This window comes from Nelumbo nucifera, chromosome 1 (assembly GCF_055504915.1).
Source record: "Nelumbo nucifera cultivar China Antique chromosome 1, China Antique-T2T, whole genome shotgun sequence".
Classification (NCBI taxonomy): Eukaryota; Viridiplantae; Streptophyta; class Magnoliopsida; order Proteales; family Nelumbonaceae; genus Nelumbo; species Nelumbo nucifera.
In genome coordinates, this window is record NC_142649.1 from 197,016,161 (window position 1) to 197,028,287 (window position 12,127).

Below are 12,127 nucleotides of genomic sequence, written 5' to 3' on the forward strand. Positions count from 1 at the left end.
TATCAGTTCTGAAAATGTTTACGGGAGCATTGGAACCAAATAAAAAACATTACTGTTGCTCCAGAAAATGTCCTACCTAACAACAGCATTTCCAAACAAAAAAAAGACACCATATAAAAAAAAAAAAAAACGATGCTTCCAACCCACACATCAGCAACATCATTTTATGAAAAAATAGTGCTGCATCTGCAGCATCGAATTAAAATATATACTAATATGCATAGAAGACTACGTTGTTCGTTGTGACACATAAAGAGCATCCCAACAACTGACGTAATTCCCAATTCTAAGCAGATATTAGCACTCTAAGGGCTAATATGCATTTAGAAATAACCATTGGTGCTCCCAAGCCCCTTTTTCCCTTTTCCTTTTTGTTCCTTCTCCATTGTGTTATATGCAAGGAATGGGGTTTGTTTCATGAGCAGAAATTCTGCTGAAGACTGTATCCGGTTTTGATTTCAAAATGGTCAATAAAAATGATTTATTATCAACAGTTACTGTTGAAATAATTATTTTCAGTAGACTGTGTCTGTGATTTGATTACAGATAAGTTTCTGATCAGGCCTAAGATCATGGGCCTTTAATATTAGGCTTGGGCCAATTGATTATTTTCTAATTTTAGTTAAGTGGGCTCGACTGACAACTGTATCATTTTCCTACTTGCTCTCCCTTATGGCTATCGTGCCAAACTAACTGTCCTAGGGAGGCGGGAGCGAATGAAAATTATATGTCAACTGAATCGGATGAATTATTATTTCCCATGATTCAAAATGGGGTAGGGCAAATAGTTATTTAGACTTTTGAGAGCATTCATGATTAATCCCCCAGTAGTCAATAGTTGGTGCTTTGGCGGTGGTGTTATTTGAGTCCAGATCTGCTACTTACAGGGTACTCCTCACACCAATTTTATAACACTTCTCAGTCGTATATCTGGAACATCTCCATATTTTGTATTATTATTTACACGGATATATTTATAATACATCGGGGGATAGATAAGGCCGTGAGGTCGGCATTCCGTGAGGAATAAATTTTAATTTGTATTATTTTTATTTTTTGTTATTGATGTGATCATGGCAGTGTTTGGCATTAATGCCATTGCTCCGGGCAACTTTTTTCTTAAGGGCTGAATAATATAGACCAATACTGCAAACTGTTATAACTGATACCAAACAAAATCAGTACTGTTTCTCCAGCAAACATCGTATATAATGTGACAGTATCGATGCCAAACAAGAAAACATAAACTGTTTTCTGAAAAAACAATACAGACCACCATCATACAACACTGTTTTCTCAAAAAATAGATATAAAGCAATCGCATCGATGCCAAATACCTACTATAACTATTGTTCACCCATCTACAAAGAAATAATCACGTACGTGCTCTGCTTGAGACTTGGGAGTGGGGTCCGGGTGGTGATCGCTTGGTCCATTTAGGGACTATTAATAGACAATTTAAATGGTTTTGTTCTTTAAAATAAAAACTATATAACTTATATGTCGGCATAAATCTATTGTTTTTTTTTTTAACATGACAGTTGTTTTTGTTTTAACATGCTCCATATGTCTCACCAATAGTTCTGTAACAAGCAACAGACAACAGTACTGGCAGTTGCACTAGTCTGTGAACACTGGTGTCTTAACAATTCACTGGGGGTGGCTGCATTGTTCTGTGACAATTACGGTTACAGATGATGTTTTCTCCCATATTAAAAGTAAATTAGTAATCCACCAATAATTATATTGGACGGGATTAGACCTGTTTATAGGCCGGGTAGCTCAATGGCCCGGCCCGGCCCGGCCCGACTTGCATTCTGGTCGGGCTTGATCATATAATTAGACCTGTGGGCCTGATCTCGAGCCTAACACAGTAAACCCGATTGTATTTCGGGTCGGTCTCGCCCCCTCTGACTCCAAAAGACCGGATTTGCTTCTCATACACGGGCGCCTCATAACCTCATCCACCGTGTATTGAAAACATCGCTCCGTGTAATGATACGTACACGCATACAGAAAGGCCGACCAAGAAAATCTCTGAGCATGTAGCTACAATCCATAAAACTGATTTGTGTTGTATGATCTCTTTCTGATAGGTTTAGGGTATCTTAGGCTGGACCTGCTCTCTTCTGTCATGCATTGTCTCTCTCTCTCCATATCTTTCTGCTTGTAGCCGTACTTCACGCATATCTTGAAAGAAAAGGAAACGACAATTACCAACACAAAATCTAACTGGTCCCGTGCGTGCACTTCCACCTCCATCAAATATCCACAACACCAAATGCACCACATCACATGGTCGGGCATATTCATGCCCTGCATCTGCATGTGTATAAACTGTATACACAGATACACCACAGCTTCAGTGTGTGGGGCACCACAATTATTATTATTTTATTAATTATATTCCTGGTTGCCTCGTTGCCTCCGTCCCCCAAGAGGCCAAGAATGCCTTGAGTTGAAACCCGTCTGAAGGCCCATAACTAGAGGTGTGTCATCGGGGGGTGGATCGGGGCTGAGTCAATGTAAAATCTAGATTTGAATAACACCCTATTCTTAATTAATTTCTTATATATCAGTTGAGGTTTTTATTGCGTTTGACACAGGTGGTTCTACACCTGCAACTGCCAACTGCTTGACAAAATTCTACTGTAAAGTAATAATAAAAAAAATCGCAAACTCTGTTGCATGCAGTTAGTAATAAAAGGAAGACATGGATTTAGTACTTTACTTCCTCACCAACTCCTACAGATCTGAAATTATATACTTAAATTCTTATCCAGGCCAAGGCAATGTAGGGCCTTTTGCTTTAATGTAAAAGCCTAAAAAGTTGTTGTTTCTGTCTATTTAATAACTGAATGAATCATGGTTTTTAAAACCGGATCAGACCAGACGGTCGGACCGGAAAAATCGGGAACCGGTCATCTGATTGGTTCTGTTTTCTCTTAAAATCGTTTTTTTTTTCCTAAAACCGTTGATTTTAGTCAATAAATCGTTGAACCAGCCAGTTAATTGTTCAAACCGTTTGAACAATTTTGATTATTTTCCAATTTTTTTAATATTTTTATCAAAACAAACTGGCTGTTCAAGCCAAACAGTCGGATCATTCAAACCGACAACCAGACCCCTGACCGATTCAATCATCGGTTCGTTTTAAAAACCATGGAATGAATGCATATATGAAGTCCTTTACAAACGAAACGAGCCCCAGCCCCATTAAATAATCGAAGAGGATCAAACTTTAGAATTTCGTAGAAAAGGGTAAAAACAGCCTAAGCAGAGCCTCCTGTGGGCCAAAAAATAGATCCTATATATAAAAGAAGGGGAAAAAATGAAGGACTTAGTCCAGATCCCAAGAATATAGCGAACCTCTCGTGAATTGATATAAATGAACAAGGAAAATATTTGGTTGTAATTGAACTTGTAGTAGTACTGTGTATCTTAATTGCAGGTTTCTTTTTTATTGGGGGAGTGGAGTGTGTGATTGCAAAATATGACAAAGAAAGAGCAAATTTTCTTTGGAAGAAAACCTTGATTGCCTCGTCTTGGTATTACTATCACCGTCACCAAGACAGATTAATTGCTTTTCTCTGTGCCAGAATCCAGATCTTGATAGTTCTTTCTTCACCCATATATCTACCATGTTTACCAAGTACGTACACATCTCGTGATCCATGGGATTATGTCTCTCACGCACCCTCCCCCACCAAGTGGCCATGTTCCAACAACGCATCCCCCTTTGACAATGGTATTGATATTCCATCTGGCTAGCTTAGTTGGATTGCATGCTCATCAGAAAACATGGCTAATGGGCCTAATAATGCTAATGGAATTGGAGATGGCATCCTGTGTGGTGTAGGCGTGTGTAGCTACAACCTCAACTCATGTCACACTTAGTCTCTTAGCCTGAGGTAGCTCATTTCATCATCTACTAGATTCACCATGTCATAGTGTTGAGTTCAAATCAGCCCCCCACAATACACAGGCGGGGATATGGTATGAAACGTTGTGGGGCACAATCATGTGGGGGCTGATTTGATCTCCATAGTGTTATATTAGCCTGGTTTTTTGTTCACGAGCGAAGTGGTTTAGTGATACTACATGCTACACTACTCAACCCAACAATTGAATTATTGAGGTGAACAAGCAGCATATAATATTTTCTGGTGAATTAGACAAAGTTGAATTGAATCCAATAGGAGATCGACTAGGACGAGTTGGTTATGGCCGAGAAGAGATGAAGAGCAAGAGTACTAAAAGTGGAAGTAAAACAAGGGATACTTCATGTGGCATGCCCAAAGTAGGAAAAAGAAAGGAAGGGTAAGGAAATTCATACAAGGTTTGTAGAGGTTTTTCTATCTTTTTCTTCCTTTCCCTACTTTTTCCTTTAAAACAAACATAACCTAAATAGCTGCATGATGGGTGCCTTTGTGTTCCTCATTTTTCCGGACACATGTCTGCACACAGTAGTGGAGCCAAGAATTTTATTTTGGGGAGGAACAAGTTAATCAATGATATAGGGAGTATAAGTAGGGTTTGGAGAAAATTGGACTGAAAAGCATAGTTTTTAAAAACGACCCGGTGACCAAACTGGTCAGGGGTCTGGTTACTGAGTTGAATGGTTCAACTGTTTTACCCGAACGGTTGGTCCATTCTGACAAAAAAATTTTAAAAAAAAAAAAAAAAAACAAAAGACGGTCAAAACTGTTCGAATGGTTCGAACAGTTAACTGCCCGGGTCAACGGTTTGTTGACCAAAATCAACGGTTTTGGGCAAATTTCCAGTTTTAGAAAAAACCAAAACCGATCACCTGACCGGTTCCCAATTTATCCGGTCCGACCATGCGGTCTGGTCCGGTCCGGTTTTGAAAACTATTTTGAAAATGTTTGAACTTATTATATATTTAAAAAAAAAAAACATTTTTTTTATTTTTATTTTGAGAGTTGAAGTAGCATTAAAGAGTGATCCATTACATTTTAATTCAAGTATTGGAGGGTCAAAGACCCACTTTATATTGTTTTTGACCCGTTCTCTTCTCACTAACCATACATAAATAACAGTTTTAACGAAAAGTTTGTAGGGGTCAACGATTCCCCCCTAAAGGTGGTTCTGTGCTCTCCGTGTATGAAAGTCGAATCTAACCCGGCATTCGATGCGTGCCCTTCTCTGTCTAAGGTTTGTGGTGCGGGCCAAGCTATTACCTCTGGCGAATGGTGGAAAGAGTTGAAAAGAACTTGATTTATGGTATGGACAGGACATTTGGAACACTACATCACTTTAAGCGGTCTCGCGGTCTCTCTCTCTCTACCAATATGTTTTAACTTGTACCAGACAGTATTCTTTCTTCTCAGTAGTTTAGGGCTTCAAGCAAATAACTTGGAATGTACATGTGAGGCGAATCATGCAAAGCTGGCTTGGTGAGCCCTACCAGAAAGCCTTAGGTGGCAGCTGATCATGTAATTTGCTGTTAACTTGTATGATGAGGTTCCGTAGAGAAGTTAGCTAGTAACTAGCACGGTGACTGTCATGTGGGCCAATCTTTTGGTCAATTCAAACCAATGCAAGGTTGGGAAAGGCCGTTAGAATGGTGTGGGCACAGGTTTTCCTTGATGAAAGTTGATCTCTCAAAAAAAAATCAATTTTCTGATGTATAAAATTTCAACCTCTGTTTGGTTTGATAGAAAATAAGAAAGTTGAAAAAGTTTATAGCCCGGTTCTTTGTTATATTCTATCAAACCAAATTCAACCTTAGAGATATCACTTATTGGGGTAGGTAAATTTATTCATATTCTTTTATTTTTCAGATAAATAGTATAATGACTATTTTAGATAAAAAATTCCATTATCCAAAGAGGTATTTTTGTCCTATTAAAGTATTAGCAACTTTCCCCTATATGAAAAAATTAATTTATCCACCTGAGATATAGATATCACTTACTAAAAATAAACTTTCCGTAATCCCTATATAAATTTGAAAACTTGAATTTATTGATCAATAAAATTCATAAACCACTTCCATTGAATGACCTAACTAACAATCAGATATATTTATTCCTTAATAATAAGATAGAACAAACTTCAGACTTCATAGAATCCCAATTGAAAGAACCGCTCCATAAATACTCAAGACAACTAAGATTTGAGGTCTGCACGTATTTATAATTGGAACTATTTTGTAGCCGACCAATTAAGTGACAAGACCCATAGTGGTTTGATCAATTGAATCTGATCTCCATAATCCAACCAGCCACATAATTAAACCAAACCGAAAATTTGCTGGAAACAATTAATCAATGCCTTCATAACTAAATTGCTCAGAATTGAAGGCACGGAGTAAGAATTTATTTATTTTTCTTTTCACATAGTACTACTCATAAGTCATAAGAGTTGTTTATTATTCAGAATCTTGTGTACAGGATTCAACTCAACTTTTTTATGATTGACCACCATAATCAACATACTATTGGCTGGCAGAATGGAATGGAAGGGGTGTTTTTAACATTCTGAAGGGGAAAAGGATGGATTCAGGAAGTAGATTTAGAAATTTGTAAGGGGGTATGTAGTAATTTCAAAGTTTTAGGCTATAAATGTGGAACAAGGTTTGTCTGTCGAGTGTCGACAGTTGGAGAGGCCACAAAATCTTAGGGTAGGAAAGGAGATGTAGTGGTATCGCACTATCACCAGACCTGTATCCCCCTACATCCCTATCAAACAACAGACCAAATAGATTGCCCGGGAAAGGGCGCACGTGGGACTGCGAGCCCTTTAGCTGTCCTAGTGTCATGTGCATCTTTCTTTCTTCGGTGATAATTAATTGGTCCCATTCCATAACCAAACTAGATGCTTATACTTATTTCTGTTTACATGGGCTTGGGCCGGGCCGGGCCCCACCCACTTTCCTCGTTGGACTATGCACCTTCCCGTCACCTCACCCGAAAAAGCTTATATATAAATAATTTTTGTCCAAAATCTGGAGAGCCCAATCAATTTGATGATGTATGTAGTACAACCACCAATTCCACAGCTCTAAATGCAAGCCTCTTTCATCAATAAGCTTCTTCAAAGCAACTGAACCAAAGTTAAAGCCCTTCTCAAGAGGCCTTTAATACAAAAAAAAAAAAAAAAAAAACATAGATAGGCAAATTCACGGGATTAATTGTGCTGAAAGAGTTTCCAATAAGCCCTTCTCCGCCTGCTCTCTCGCAAATTAGAACAACTCCATGCCACATTTTTTTCACTGTGCAGAGGGCAATAACCACCTACAATGTCTAAAGGAAGTGTTCAACCTAAAATCAGAGGTCCTAAATAAGTTTGTTGTTTTCTATGACGCTCACTCACATGAAAGTTTATTGGACTTAAAGCATGGACAAATACAGACCCACCCATATTTTGTATGAAATTTAATCAATTATAATGGGGGTAGATTTAACACCAGACCATTTAGTATTTGTTTGGTTCCGTGGGCATTTATAGATATTCATTTATTGCTTTAAATGTTTATTTATATAATCTTACTTTAAATGTTTTTCACTTTAAATGTTTATTGCTTTTATTGTTTGGCTTGCCATTACTTTAAATTTTTTTTTACTTTTCATTTTAAATTAACACCCATAAAAATGTTTCACATCAACATTTTGTTTCAAGAAATGCTGGGGCAATAGGGAAAATAAGAATTTGATGTTTCTCCAAATGCCCCATGCATGTAAATCAAAGTATTTCAGTTTCTTAGTGTTTATTTGATAAACTATAAAATCAAATAGTGGTTTTATATACAATAAACACCAACGCTTATGCACTGTTTTTTGATAAACGCCCATGAAACCAAACACCCTCTTAGTCAAAATGGATCTTATGCCATTTCAAAGAACCTTTCATCCAAAAAATTTAAGCTGTTAGGTGAGGCCTCAGAATAGGTTCTAAAAAAAAAACATCATTAGCAAACACAATAAAGCCCTGAGAGCCAGTATTAGGATCTTTCAATCCCCAAACAAATAGCATATGATTGTGTGTTTCTTCCTACCACCACAATGGGCAATTCATTGGTTGCAATAGAGGACAAATGAGAAAAATCAAGCCCAATCATAAATTATAAATCTGAACACAAACGATTAATGTATTATTATTTTCTTTTCTTGTGATTTAAAATGATATGACTTTTAAAAATTTGGGCAGGTATCAAAGAAATTCCACTGACTTGAAAAAGGAGTATTCAAATGAGTTTTTTTTTTGGGGGGGGGGGGGGGGAGGGTGGATTCATCAATTTGATCAATAATTACATGATCAGTCCGTTTCATAGACATTATCTTGCTGATTTTTAAATGGAAAATAGAATGTTTTCAGAACTGGGCGGGACCAATGGTCAGACTGGAAAAACCAAGAACCCTAGAACCGTCATTTTGGCCCAAAACCATTGATTTGGCAGTAAGCCGCTGAATTGGGTGTTCAAACCGTTTGATCTGTCTAATAGTTTTTGGTCTTTTTTATTTTTTAATTTTTTTAACTTTTTTTGTCAAAACAGACCATCTATTCAGTTCAAATGGTCAGACCGTTCAAGCTGAGAACCAGACCTATGAATGATTCGTTATCCCATTCAATTTTAAAAACCTTGTTAAATAGGCTAACTTGTGTGATAAAACATTTTGACTTCTTATGTACCTAAAAATCATAGCAGAAAATGTACTCCTCATCTGCCAAAACTGATCCAAAGGTAGTTGCAAGTACCAAGGTCTATGAACGCGAGTGTCCTTGATTATCTTAATTAGAGCTTCTGCATCAGACAGAATATAAACCTCTGCTACTCCCATTGTTTTTGCATGTTGAAGAGCTTCCATAATGGCACATAATTGTATTTCTTTCAAATTGAGTCTTAGGGTATAATACCGAGGTATTTGAGATAAGATTTTCCTTGAGTTTGATTGTATTCTTTGGAAAAACATATCATTTCTAGCATCCCAAATGAGTCTTAGTATTATCATCAAAGTGGCTCAATAATGTTGTTGGACGCCTTTAGACAATCCAGCTAGTTTTAAGGTTCAAAATATTGATATGTCCGATACGTCGGTATGGACATATTAGGTGAATTGGTACTGTTTTTTTTTAGTATTTTTTTTTTAAACTAATTTGGGGGGGCCGGTTTAGGTCTCCTCCACTCCCACTATAAGGGTGTATAAGAAGGGTCCCGAAATGATACGTATCGATCAATACATATCAATACTTTGAACCTTAGCTAGTTTATTTGACATCCAATCTTCAATTATATGGATGTGAAAGAACAATTGTGTATTGAATCTGGGTTGATTCCTATTTGGTAGTCATATTGCTCTTTAAAATGCACATTTGAAGAATAGGTGTGAGCTACGTTGTTAAACAAGGAACATAAGAAGCTCATTGAAAAAAGCATGAGCAGTTCTTGAAAGTTCCAAACTACACATACAGTGGCTGCTATCATGGCAAAAGGCACACTACAATGGCCCTGTTTGGGAGTGTTTTATTGGATAAATATGTTTTTATAGATAAGTACTTATCCTAATAAATGTTTATGAGTGTTTGGTGAAAAAGCGTTTCTTTTAAATGGGGGTAGTATAAGTATTTTGAGAATTACCTAACGGGCCAAGTTAAGTAAAAAAATGTAATAAGCAATTTTCAAAAAAAACTTATAATAAGCCAAAACTTTTATCTTATTTAAAAAAAAAATCACCTATTCAGTCTTATTTATCAAATACAAATAAGTACTTATCTGTTTGGTCCCAGCCTAAAATAAGCACTAATTCCACTAAGTACTTAAAAATAAGCACTCCCAAATAGGGGCAGTTGGACTAGGAAGGTTAAGCCCCACATAAATTCATTTAAAAATGTAACTTGGATCACAATTAAAGGCCTTAAAATGTATAGGAATCACCACCATATGACTTGTATATCTCAATGCTTTGGTTTGGAATATACATGCAACAGTAAAGGAATCAAGCAAGGAGCGGACAAGTTATGACAGAAACAAGACATTTCACTTAACTCAAATTATTGAGTAAATGCGCATTTTGGGTGATTGATTTGTGGGTTGATTCCCCATATAACCATAATAATTAAGGTTTATTAATTGGATTGATTGGATTCTTTTCTATGTGACCTCTCGTATAGTTGTCAATGAAAGTATGATATAGTTGACAACTTGACATGGACCACTCCTTGTCTGCTAATAAGATAAAATTATGAAAGGCTGCAATGATAAAGATTATATAGCTCAAGAGTTAGTCAAGGGGCATCATAAATTAATGATACTATTCCATTCATCATCATCATAATTAAGCTTTCAAAAGTGTTTTGATGGTGTGTGATCTGATTGTTCCTAGCTGAGTGGTAGTTCAGATGTTGGTTGCTTAGTTGGTCGGTCAAATTGCAAGGGAAGAATACTCAGAGAACCCGGGGTAGGTCACTCAGTGTGGTCATTCCGATGCTTAAGTTAGTATCTTAATGCATGCAAGCTGAAAGCTTGAGAGTAAGAGAGCTAGAATGCACTAAATTGCATGTACCTTAGGTCATTTGGTAGGTGCCCTTATATAGATGAACTGCCGTGGGTCTCACGAAATGCCTCCGAGATCCTCGGCCCACGCTGTTAGGAGTTCGTTCCACACCAAGAGGTGGATGTCATGCTAGCCGATAAGGCTTATCGTTTCCATCCAATCCGGGCGGGATGAGGATAAAACCTATAGTCGTGTGGCGTGATCCCGAAGAGCTCGGAAATAACTGACGTGCTTCTAGAAGTCCGCTACGTGTCACCTCGATAGATTGGACTGTCCCGAGCTACTCGGACCTCAGTCCTAGTCGAGATGGCTGAGACACCCGAAGTGACCTAACCTACTAAAGTGGCAAGAAATACTGAGTCACTATCGAGTCATCAAGTCACACTCATGCATCTGCTATTTAATAGATCGGGTCAAATCACCCCTCATCATGTTTCAAAAAAGAGACTCTGAAATAAATAAATCATTGAATTAATCTGCCCCAATTCAATAAAGGTTGATCAGTAATCTTTCTGCTCAAGGATTCTTTTCATGTATAAACTCATCAAATGCTGCAAGGTTTCACGATGTAGCACCTTCTTGACTGAATCACTGACTAGTCAGGCTTCGAAGTTCAAAGTGAGTGAGAGAGAGAAACAAATATACTATAAACAACAGTCTTGAATTATGAGAACCAATAATAAATGTTGTTTAAGATAAAGATATGCATTGATAATTATTTATTTAATGATGATTAATCATTCTTGTATATCAAATTAGTTTATTAATAATATAACAATTCAACACCGTGATAGCATTATATGTTGATATTGCATCAGAAAAGATCCCTGATGAATATATTAATAGATATGCTAAACATGAAAAGCATAAACTAAAATTGTTTTGAGATCGAAGGGAAGGATTGAAAAGGCATAAAGGTTTGTCGCCCATACCACCGACTGATGGAAACATATAGTCGCGGACAACTTGTATACTGGAATGACATGAGAGAGAACGCTGGACAAAAATCTCATCCTCACGCCTTTATTATAGCAACTAATTAGTAGTAGCATTATTATAGCAACTAATTAGTAGTAGCAGCAGTAGTAGTGATATTGGAAGGGGAGTAATCTCTCATCCTCACGCCTACTCCTCAAATTCCATCCATATTCACCCTTCTCTTCACTTTAATTGACTTTCTTAATTTTTCTTTTTTCTTTTATTCACTATGAGCCACCTCAATTCGTTAATTGATTAAATTTCAATTTGGAAAGGGTGCAAATACAAATGTGTGAATGCAAAATCTTATATTTTGCTTTTCTAAACCTGTATTTGTATATTTTGTATTCTTTCCAAACTAAACTTTAGGGTTTATACAATTATGTACATTTATCTCATCCATCAAATTAAATATATATATATATATATATATATATATATATATATATATATCCCTCATTAAAATCTAATTGCAGCCTATAAATTGTCAAAGAAGGAGCTTTAAGGTAGTATCTACAAACCCCACTTCGGACCAGGTGCGTTTGGATTTAAAAGGATTTTTTCTTCGAGAAATCTTTGACATGTCATTCACTGCTCACTTGGCCAATACCTTCAACCGGCTGAAGCTTTAA